At 45.6% G+C, this 12259-nt stretch overlaps 1 long non-coding RNA gene across 1 annotated transcript in view; it reads left to right on the top strand.

Annotated features, from left to right (window-relative positions):
- The window catches only part of LOC135099606 (uncharacterized), a 42869-nt gene that overhangs the window by 17180 nt on the left and 13430 nt on the right, over nt 1–12259 (top strand). The window contains exons 7-10 of the long non-coding RNA XR_010268173.1: nt 434–633; nt 1847–1963; nt 6633–6832; nt 8052–8168. This is a non-coding gene — a long non-coding RNA (uncharacterized LOC135099606). The remainder of the gene's footprint in view (nt 1–433; nt 634–1846; nt 1964–6632; nt 6833–8051; nt 8169–12259) is intronic.

Raw genomic sequence — 12259 nt, 5'->3', positions numbered from 1 at the left:
GGCCTGCAGAAGGGGAGCTTTTGGTATTGTTTACTGATTAGTGTGATAAAGTGTTGTGTTGTGTTGTGAGGTGCAGAGAAAGAGAGAGAGGCTTGTGTGGTGATATTTCATGTTGATGTACAGCAATATGAAATAGTTCTCAGGAGAGAGAGAAAGAGATAGAAATTAGTGACACACACACACACACACACACACACACACACACACACACACACACACACAGTAATACTCTATAGAAACCTATTTCTTTCCTAATTTGTCTATCTCCATCTTGTTTTTCATTGTAAGTCATTAATGTTTATCTTGTATTGTCTTGGCATTATTAAAACATGAGGTATATTATTATTAGTGGTTGTAGTTTTGTATCACAACATTAACTTATATTAGTTTTGCCTGAAAATCTCTCGTTTTCTAACATTCTCCCATCCTGCAGGCCTGAGTCCAGACCGAGACCCAGAGAAATGTAAACAAACGCACCAGTCAGACTTGATATAGGAGTGAATTTGTTGCTTTTTAAAGCGGCAGTCGGTCTGTACATGTGTGAGGTGGCGAGGGGTGTCGCCAGGGGGCGGCTAGTAGCGTCTGCCACCAGGGAAATATGTAAAAACATAAAAAAGACGCTTCTCAAGAAAGGTAAGGCCGGTTGCAGCTTTTATTTTTTCTTTATTTCTTTCCATCAGGTTAGGTTTATATTAATTCAGATAGTTAGGTTTGCTTAAGTCTCTCTCTCTCTCTCTCTCTCTCTCTCTCTCTCTCTCTCTCTCTCTCTCTCTCTCTCTCTCTCTCTCTCTCTCTCTCTCTCTCTCTCTCTCTCTCTCTCTCTCTCTGTGTGTGTGGTGCTAATGGTGCAGGAAGGCCTTGTCTACCTGCACCATAAGCCACTATACCATGCGTCACTGTACATTTAAACTGTACCCCAAAAACTTAACCTAACTGGCCCTCACTTAAAAAAAAATATATCGTTTTTTTTTCGTGTTCTTAATATTTCAGTGCTACAATACCACATCACTGTACCCTATGATGCTAATGGTGCAGGAAGGCCTTGTCTACCTTCACCATAAGCGACTGTACCATGCGTCACTGTACCTTAAAACTGTACCACAAAAACAACCTAACTGGCCCTCACCTGAAAAAAAATATCTTTTTTTTTTTGTGTTTGCTTAATATTTCAGTGCTACAGTACCACAGCACTGTACTCTATGGTGCTAATGGTGCAGGAAGGCCTTGTCTACCTTCACCATAAGCCACTGTACCATGTGTCACTGTACCTTAAATCTGTACCACAAAAACAACCTAACTGGCCCTCACCTGAAAAAAAATCTCTTTTTTTTTTAACCTAACCTAACCTAACCTAACCTTACCTAACCTAACCTAACCTAACCTAACCTGACCTGACCTGACCTAACCTAACCTAACCTAACCTAACCTGACCTAACCTAAGCTAACCTAACCTAACCTGACCTGACCTAACCTAACCTAACCTAACCTAACCTAACCTAACCTATCCTAACCTAACCGAGACATTAAAAATTAGTCACAAGGCAAAAAGACGATTCAAAGTGACTGACATACCAAGCAATTAATTAGTGAAATCAGTCTTTGTTGACTACTCCAAAGCCTTTCAGTTTGTCGACCTCAGTATACTGTTAGGAAAAAGTGCATTATTAAGACATTATTAGTGGTTGTATCACGGTATTTTATAATAGACTTATAACTAGTTTCCCCTGAAAATCTTTCGTTTTCTATCATTCTTTCATTCTACACGCCTGAGCCCTGACAGAGACCCAGAGAAATGTAAACAGGCACGAGTCAGACTTGATATAGGGCTGAATTTGTTGCTTTTCAGAGAGGGGCAGTCGGTCTGTACATGCGTGAGGTGGCGAGAGGCGTGTCCAGGGGGCGGCTAGTAGCGTGTGCCACCGTGGAAATATGTACAGACATAAAGAAGACGCCCTCAAGAAAGGTAAGGCCGGTTCCAGCTTTTATTTTTATTTATTTATTTCCATCCCGGCCTGGGACCCCCCCTTTCCCGAGTCCTGAGGTGTTGGGGGACGGCCCGGGGGTGCTGTGTGCCCGTGAGTGTACCAGGTGCTCAAGCATATACAAAACAAGGAAAGTTTGAAGCATTTTTAGAGGGGCAGTCGGTCTGTACATGCGTGTACATTAATTTTGAGGTGTTCCTTGTCATCCCCTGTCACTCCTGCCTGCCTCTGTCACCTCTACCAATCCCTGTCAAGCTCTGCCAAGCCCTTTGTCACCTCTCAAGTAATGAGGTGGCTTGAGATGTGAGATTTTAAACAGAAGCCTTTGCTGTCACCCCTGCCAAGCCCTACCAAACCCTGTCAGCCCCCACCAAGGCCCTCTCAAGCCACCACTCAACCCCCTACCGAGACCTATCAGCTCTATAATCTGAAAAAAGTGCAGTGTCTTAGGAGGGATTGATTAAGTAAACAGTGACTTATGGCCAAAATGGAACTATATGGAGATTAAGTAGAGATTAGAATAGAAGCTGAAATTGAGCAGGATAGTTACAATCACAGACTTCCAACTTGCTACTCCTTGGTGTGAAAGAATCTGCAGGAAATTAAGTACATGGCAACTCCTGTTAGTCCCTCATGTGTTCTTGAAAGCAGACTGACAGATTCAGTGTGTGACATGCTGACGTGGGGGAAGGCTGTCTGGTGGCTGCTCTATGCTGTAGCTAACAAAATGGTTGTGTTTCAAGTGTTGTCATGCCTGGAAAGTCTACAGGTCATCATTACTAGTATAAATGTGTACTACAATGGTGAAATTTAGTGAAAAAATGTGCTGTTTATGTATTGGCAGGGAAAGATTTGTGCTCATCAAGACAATGATAAAAAAATTTTTATATTATTATTATTATTACTATTTTTTTTCTTTTACTTGTTTTGCTGTAAGATGAGACTACAATAACTGCCCCTTGATGCCCTATAAGGTACCGCCAAGCACCAAGGGGCGGCCACCACGGTGCACAGTGAAGCACGTCCCAGCATCCCTGTCACCATCTTTTCCCTGCCAATAATTATGCATTACATTTCCCAACTAATTTCATTCTAGTGCAACATTTCTACTACTAATGGTGACCTGTACACTTCCCAGCATGACCAGTACAGCACTTCAAACAAACACAGCCTTTTCTTAGCCACAGCAAGGTGCAGCCACGACAGACAGCCTTCCCTAAGTCAGCATGTCACACTGCATCCATAACACTGAGCTTCCAGGAACACATCTGGGGGACTGATACAAGTTGCTGTGTAGGTCATTTGTCCCAGCAGACTCTTTCACACCAAGCAGGCATGAGGTGGTAGTCTGTGCAGTGCGTCAGTGCTTGGAATTTTGAGCCGGTCTTGCTGCATCTATGGCCCAGAGACCAAACACAGACCAAACAGAGGGCTAGCTGAACCTAACACAAACCAAACAGACGCCCACCAGAACCATACACAGGCCCACAGAACTAACTGACTGGCTGGCCGGCTGACTCGCTGGCTGAGTGACTGACTGACTGACTGACTGACTGGCTGGCTGGCTGGCTTGCTGGCTGGCTTACTAACTGACTGACTGACTGACTGGCTGGCTGAGTGACTGATTGACTGGCTGGTTAGCTAGTTGGGTGGCTAGCTGGTTGGTTGAATGGCTGACTGACTGACTGACTGACTGACTGACTGACTGACTAGCTGAGTGACTGATTGATTGGCTGGTTGGTTGAATGCCTAGCTGGCTGGTTGAATGGCTGACTGACTGACTGACTGACTGACTGACTGACTGACTGACTGACTGACTGACTGACTGACTAACTGACTGACTGACTAGCTGAGTGACTGATTGATTGGCTGGTTTGTCGAATGGCTAGCTGGCTGGTTGAATGGCTAACTGACTGACTGACTGACTGACTGACTGACTGACTGACTGACTGACTAACTGAGTGACTGATTGATTGGCTGGTTGGTTGAATGGCTAGCTGGCTGGTTGAATGGCTGACTGACTGACTGACTGACTGACTTACTGACTGACTGACTGACTAACTGACTAGCTGAGTGACTGATTGATTGGCTGGTTGGTTGAATGGCTGACTGACTGACTGACTGACTGACTGACTGACTGACTGACTGACTGACTGACTAGCTGAGTGACTGATTGATTGGCTAGTTGGTTGAATGGCTAGCTGGGTGGTTGAATGGCTGACTGACTGGCTGACTGACTGACTAACTGACTGACTGACTGACTGACTGACTGACTGACTGACTAGCTGAGTGACTGATTGATTGGCTGGTTGGTTGAATGCCTAGCTGGCTGGTTGAATGGGTGACTGACTGACTGACTGACTGACTGACTGACTGACTGACTGACTGACTGACTGACTGACTAGCTGAGTGACTGATTGATTGGCTGGTTGGTTGAATGGCTAGCTGGCTGGTTGAATGGCTAACTGACTGACTGACTGACTGACTGACTGACTGACTGACTGACTGACTGACTGACTGAGTGACTGATTGATTGGCTAGTTGGTTGAATGGCTAGCTGGCTGGTTGAATGGCTGACTGACTGGCTGACTGACTGACTGACTGACTGACTGACTGACTGACTGACTGACTGACTAGCTGAGTGACTGATTGATTGGCTGGTTGGTTGAATGCCTAGCTGGCTGGTTGAATGGCTGACTGACTGACTGACTGACTGACTGACTGACTGACTGACTGACTGACTGACTGACTGACTGACTAGCTGAGTGACTGATTGATTGGCTGTTTGGTTGAATGGCTAGCTGGCTGGTTGAATGGCTAACTAACTGACTGACTGACTGACTGACTGACTGACTGACTGACTGACTGACTAACTGAGTGACTGATTGATTGGCTGGTTGGTTAAATGGCTAGCTGGCTGGTTGAATGGCTGACTGACTGACTGACTGACTGACTGACTGACTGACTGACTGACTGACTGACTAACTGACTAGCTGAGTGACTGATTGATTGGCTGGTTGGTTGAATGGCTAGCTGGCTGGTTGAATGGCTGACTGACTGACTGACTGACTGACTGACTGACTGACTGACTGACTGACTGACTGACTGACTGACTGAGTGACTGATTGATTGGCTAGTTGGTTGAATGGCTAGCTGGCTGGTTGAATGGCTGACTGACTGGCTGACTGACTGACTGACTGACTGACTGACTGACTGACTGACTGACTAGCTGAGTGACTGATTGATTGGCTGGTTGGTTGAATGCCTAGCTGGCTGGTTGAATGGCTGACTGACTGACTGACTGACTGACTGACTGACTGACTGACTGACTGACTGACTAGCTGAGTGACTGATTTATTGGCTGGTTGGTTGAATGGCTAGCTGGCTGGTTGAATGGCTAACTGACTGACTGACTGACTGACTGACTGACTGACTGACTGACTGACTGACTGACTGACTGACTGACTAACTGAGTGACTGATTGATTGGCTGGTTGGTTGAATGGCTAGCTGGCTGGTTGAATGGCTGACTGACTGACTGACTGACTGACTGACTGACTGACTGACTGACTGACTGACTGACTGACTAACTGACTAGCTGAGTGACTGATTGATTGGCTGGTTGGTTGAATGGCTAGCTGGCTGGTTGAATGGCTGACTGACTGACTGACTGACTGACTGACTGACTGACTAGCTGAGTGACTGATTGATTGGCTAGTTGGTTGAATTGCTAGCTGGCTGGTTGAATGGCTGACTGACTGGCTGACTGACTGACTGACTGACTGACTGACTGACTGACTGACTGACTGACTGACTAGCTGAGTGACTGATTGATTGGCTGGTTGGTTGAATGGCTAGCTGGCTGGTTGAATGGCTGACTGACTGACTGACTGACTGACTGACTGACTGACTGACTGACTGAGGCAGAGAGACAGGTAGGTGTTGGCAGGGTTGGTTTGGTTTGGAGTGTTGAGGTTTTATGATATTGTAGAGACAGAGAGGTTCAAAGCTTAATTAGACTTGTATCTTTGAGCCATGAGTCAGTAGAGAGGGAGAAAGAGGCAGACAGGCAGAGAGACAGGAAAAACAGGGAGGAAGAAAAGCTATTTGCACTGTACCTATAGGTCAGTATGGTGTAGAGTTGTATACTTGAATCAAGAGTAAATACGAGTATAGACGCAGATACGAAGGCGGGCAAGCTGAGAGAGAGGGAAAGAAAGGGTCTGAATGAAAGGGAGGAGTCAGGCCTGCAGAAGGGGAGCTTTTGGTATTGTTTACTGATTAGTGTGATAAAGTGTTGTGTTGTGTTGTGAGGTGCAGAGAAAGAGAGAGAGGCTTGTGTGGTGATATTTCATGTTGATGTACAGCAATATGAAATAGTTCTCAGGAGAGAGAGAAAGAGATAGAAATTAGTGACACACACACACACACACACACACAGTAATACTCTATAGAAACCTATTTCTTTCCTAATTTGTCTATCTCCATCTTGTTTTTCATTGTAAGTCATTAATGTTTATCTTGTATTGTCTTGGCATTATTAAAACATGAGGTATATTATTATTAGTGGTTGTAGTTTTGTATCACAACATTAACTTATATTAGTTTTGCCTGAAAATCTCTCGTTTTCTAACATTCTCCCATCCTGCAGGCCTGAGTCCAGACCGAGACCCAGAGAAATGTAAACAAACGCACCAGTCAGACTTGATATAGGAGTGAATTTGTTGCTTTTTAAAGCGGCAGTCGGTCTGTACATGTGTGAGGTGGCGAGGGGTGTCGCCAGGGGGCGGCTAGTAGCGTCTGCCACCAGGGAAATATGTAAAAACATAAAAAAGACGCTTCTCAAGAAAGGTAAGGCCGGTTGCAGCTTTTATTTTTTCTTTATTTCTTTCCATCAGGTTAGGTTTATATTAATTCAGATAGTTAGGTTTGCTTAAGTCTCTCTCTCTCTCTCTCTCTCTCTCTCTCTCTCTCTCTCTCTCTCTCTCTCTCTCTCTCTCTCTCTCTCTCTCTCTCTCTCTCTCTCTCTCTCTCTCTCTCTCTCTCTCTCTGTGTGTGTGGTGCTAATGGTGCAGGAAGGCCTTGTCTACCTGCACCATAAGCCACTATACCATGCGTCACTGTACATTTAAACTGTACCCCAAAAACTTAACCTAACTGGCCCTCACTTAAAAAAAAATATATCGTTTTTTTTTCGTGTTCTTAATATTTCAGTGCTACAATACCACATCACTGTACCCTATGATGCTAATGGTGCAGGAAGGCCTTGTCTACCTTCACCATAAGCGACTGTACCATGCGTCACTGTACCTTAAAACTGTACCACAAAAACAACCTAACTGGCCCTCACCTGAAAAAAAATATCTTTTTTTTTTTGTGTTTGCTTAATATTTCAGTGCTACAGTACCACAGCACTGTACTCTATGGTGCTAATGGTGCAGGAAGGCCTTGTCTACCTTCACCATAAGCCACTGTACCATGTGTCACTGTACCTTAAATCTGTACCACAAAAACAACCTAACTGGCCCTCACCTGAAAAAAAATCTCTTTTTTTTTTAACCTAACCTAACCTAACCTAACCTTACCTAACCTAACCTAACCTAACCTAACCTGACCTGACCTGACCTAACCTAACCTAACCTAACCTAACCTGACCTAACCTAACCTAACCTAACCTAACCTGACCTGACCTAACCTAACCTAACCTAACCTAACCTAACCTAACCTATCCTAACCTAACCGAGACATTAAAAATTAGTCACAAGGCAAAAAGACGATTCAAAGTGACTGACATACCAAGCAATTAATTAGTGAAATCAGTCTTTGTTGACTACTCCAAAGCCTTTCAGTTTGTCGACCTCAGTATACTGTTAGGAAAAAGTGCATTATTAAGACATTATTAGTGGTTGTATCACGGTATTTTATAATAGACTTATAACTAGTTTCCCCTGAAAATCTTTCGTTTTCTATCATTCTTTCATTCTACACGCCTGAGCCCTGACAGAGACCCAGAGAAATGTAAACAGGCACGAGTCAGACTTGATATAGGGCTGAATTTGTTGCTTTTCAGAGAGGGGCAGTCGGTCTGTACATGCGTGAGGTGGCGAGAGGCGTGTCCAGGGGGCGGCTAGTAGCGTGTGCCACCGTGGAAATATGTACAGACATAAAGAAGACGCCCTCAAGAAAGGTAAGGCCGGTTCCAGCTTTTATTTTTATTTATTTATTTCCATCCCGGCCTGGGACCCCCCCTTTCCCGAGTCCTGAGGTGTTGGGGGACGGCCCGGGGGTGCTGTGTGCCCGTGAGTGTACCAGGTGCTCAAGCATATACAAAACAAGGAAAGTTTGAAGCATTTTTAGAGGGGCAGTCGGTCTGTACATGCGTGTACATTAATTTTGAGGTGTTCCTTGTCATCCCCTGTCACTCCTGCCTGCCTCTGTCACCTCTACCAATCCCTGTCAAGCTCTGCCAAGCCCTTTGTCACCTCTCAAGTAATGAGGTGGCTTGAGATGTGAGATTTTAAACAGAAGCCTTTGCTGTCACCCCTGCCAAGCCCTACCAAACCCTGTCAGCCCCCACCAAGGCCCTCTCAAGCCACCACTCAACCCCCTACCGAGACCTATCAGCTCTATAATCTGAAAAAAGTGCAGTGTCTTAGGAGGGATTGATTAAGTGAACAGTGACTTATGGCCAAAATGGAACTATATGGAGATTAAGTAGAGATTAGAATAGAAGCTGAAATTGAGCAGGATAGTTACAATCACAGACTTCCAACTTGCTACTCCTTGGTGTGAAAGAATCTGCAGGAAATTAAGTACATGGCAACTCCTGTTAGTCCCTCATGTGTTCTTGAAAGCAGACTGACAGATTCAGTGTGTGACATGCTGACGTGGGGGAAGGCTGTCTGGTGGCTGCTCTATGCTGTAGCTAACAAAATGGTTGTGTTTCAAGTGTTGTCATGCCTGGAAAGTCTACAGGTCATCATTACTAGTATAAATGTGTACTACAATGGTGAAATTTAGTGAAAAAATGTGCTGTTTATGTATTGGCAGGGAAAGATTTGTGCTCATCAAGACAATGATAAAAAAATTTTTATATTATTATTATTATTACTATTTTTTTTCTTTTACTTGTTTTGCTGTAAGATGAGACTACAATAACTGCCCCTTGATGCCCTATAAGGTACCGCCAAGCACCAAGGGGCGGCCACCACGGTGCACAGTGAAGCACGTCCCAGCATCCCTGTCACCATCTTTTCCCTGCCAATAATTATGCATTACATTTCCCAACTAATTTCATTCTAGTGCAACATTTCTACTACTAATGGTGACCTGTACACTTCCCAGCATGACCAGTACAGCACTTCAAACAAACACAGCCTTTTCTTAGCCACAGCAAGGTGCAGCCACGACAGACAGCCTTCCCTAAGTCAGCATGTCACACTGCATCCATAACACTGAGCTTCCAGGAACACATCTGGGGGACTGATACAAGTTGCTGTGTAGGTCATTAATTTTGTCCCAGCAGACTCTTTCACACCAAACAGGCATGAGGTGGTAGTCTGTGCAGTGCGTCAGTGCTTGGAATTTTGAACCGGTCTTGCTGCATCTATGGCCCAGAGACCAAACACAGACCAAACAGAGGGCTAGCTGAACCTAACACAAACCAAACAGACGCCCACCAGAACCATACACAGGCCCACAGAACTAACTGACTGGCTGGCCGGCTGACTCGCTGGCTGAGTGACTGACTGACTGACTGACTGACTGGCTGGCTGGCTGGCTTGCTGGCTGGCTTACTAACTGACTGACTGACTGACTGGCTGGCTGAGTGACTGATTGACTGGCTGGTTAGCTAGTTGGGTGGCTAGCTGGTTGGTTGAATGGCTGACTGACTGACTGACTGACTGACTGACTGACTGACTAGCTGAGTGACTGATTGATTGGCTGGTTGGTTGAATGCCTAGCTGGCTGGTTGAATGGCTGACTGACTGACTGACTGACTGACTGACTGACTGACTGACTGACTGACTGACTGACTGACTAACTGACTGACTGACTAGCTGAGTGACTGATTGATTGGCTGGTTTGTCGAATGGCTAGCTGGCTGGTTGAATGGCTAACTGACTGACTGACTGACTGACTGACTGACTGACTGACTGACTGACTAACTGAGTGACTGATTGATTGGCTGGTTGGTTGAATGGCTAGCTGGCTGGTTGAATGGCTGACTGACTGACTGACTGACTGACTTACTGACTGACTGACTGACTAACTGACTAGCTGAGTGACTGATTGATTGGCTGGTTGGTTGAATGGCTGACTGACTGACTGACTGACTGACTGACTGACTGACTGACTGACTGACTAGCTGAGTGACTGATTGATTGGCTAGTTGGTTGAATGGCTAGCTGGCTGGTTGAATGGCTGACTGACTGGCTGACTGACTGACTAACTGACTGACTGACTGACTGACTGACTGACTGACTGACTAGCTGAGTGACTGATTGATTGGCTGGTTGGTTGAATGCCTAGCTGGCTGGTTGAATGGCTGACTGACTGACTGACTGACTGACTGACTGACTGACTGACTGACTGACTGACTGACTGACTGACTAGCTGAGTGACTGATTGATTGGCTGGTTGGTTGAATGGCTAGCTGGCTGGTTGAATGGCTAACTGACTGACTGACTGACTGACTGACTGACTGACTGACTGACTGACTGACTAACTGAGTGACTGATTGATTGGCTGGTTGGTTGAATGGCTAGCTGGCTGGTTGAATGGCTGACTGACTGACTGACTGACTGACTGACTGACTGACTGACTGACTGACTGACTAACTGACTAGCTGAGTGACTGATTGATTGGCTGGTTGGTTGAATGGCTAGCTGGCTGGTTGAATGGCTGACTGACTGACTGACTGACTGACTGACTGACTGACTGACTGACTGACTGACTGACTGAGTGACTGATTGATTGGCTAGTTGGTTGAATGGCTAGCTGGCTGGTTGAATGGCTGACTGACTGGCTGACTGACTGACTGACTGACTGACTGACTGACTGACTGACTGACTGACTGACTAGCTGAGTGACTGATTGATTGGCTGGTTGGTTGAATGCCTAGCTGGCTGGTTGAATGGCTGACTGACTGACTGACTGACTGACTGACTGACTGACTGACTGACTGACTGACTGACTAGCTGAGTGACTGATTTATTGGCTGGTTGGTTGAATGGCTAGCTGGCTGGTTGAATGGCTAACTGACTGACTGACTGACTGACTGACTGACTGACTGACTGACTGACTGACTGACTGACTGACTAACTGAGTGACTGATTGATTGGCTGGTTGGTTGAATGGCTAGCTGGCTGGTTGAATGGCTGACTGACTGACTGACTGACTGACTGACTGACTGACTGACTGACTGACTGACTAACTGACTAGCTGAGTGACTGATTGATTGGCTGGTTGGTTGAATGGCTAGCTGGCTGGTTGAATGGCTGACTGACTGACTGACTGACTGACTGACTGACTGACTGACTGACTGACTGACTAGCTGAGTGACTGATTGATTGGCTAGTTGGTTGAATGGCTAGCTGGCTGGTTGAATGGCTGACTGACTGGCTGACTGACTGACTGACTGACTGACTGACTGACTGACTGACTGACTAGCTGAGTGACTGATTGATTGGCTGGTTGGTTGAATGGCTAGCTGGCTGGTTGAATGGCTGACTGACTGACTGACTGACTGACTGACTGACTGACTGACTGACTGAGGCAGAGAGACAGGTAGGTGTTGGCAGGGTTGGTTTGGTTTGGAGTGTTGAGGTTTTATGATATTGTAGAGACAGAGAGGTTCAAAGCTTAATTAGACTTGTATCTTTGAGCCATGAGTCAGTAGAGAGGGAGAAAGAGGCAGACAGGCAGAGAGACAGGAAAAACAGGGAGGAAGAAAAGCTATTTGCACTGTACCTATAGGTCAGTATGGTGTAGAGTTGTATACTTGAATCAAGAGTAAATACGAGTATAGACGCAGATACGAAGGCGGGCAAGCTGAGAGAGAGGGAAAGAAAGGGTCTGAATGAAAGGGAGGAGTCAGGCCTGCAGAAGGGGAGCTTTTGGTATTGTTTACTGATTAGTGTGATAAAGTGTTGTGTTGTGTTGTGAGGTGCAGAGAAAGAGAGAGAGGCTTGTGTGGTGATATTTCATGTTGATGTACAGCAATATGAAATAGTTCTCAGGAGAGAGAGAAAGAGATAGAAATTAGTGACACACACA

This window comes from Scylla paramamosain, unplaced genomic scaffold, assembly GCF_035594125.1.
Source record: "Scylla paramamosain isolate STU-SP2022 unplaced genomic scaffold, ASM3559412v1 Contig156, whole genome shotgun sequence".
NCBI lineage: Eukaryota > Metazoa > Arthropoda > Malacostraca > Decapoda > Portunidae > Scylla > Scylla paramamosain.
Note: the sequence above shows the minus strand (reverse complement) of the source record. Positions and strands in the feature narration are given on the sequence as shown.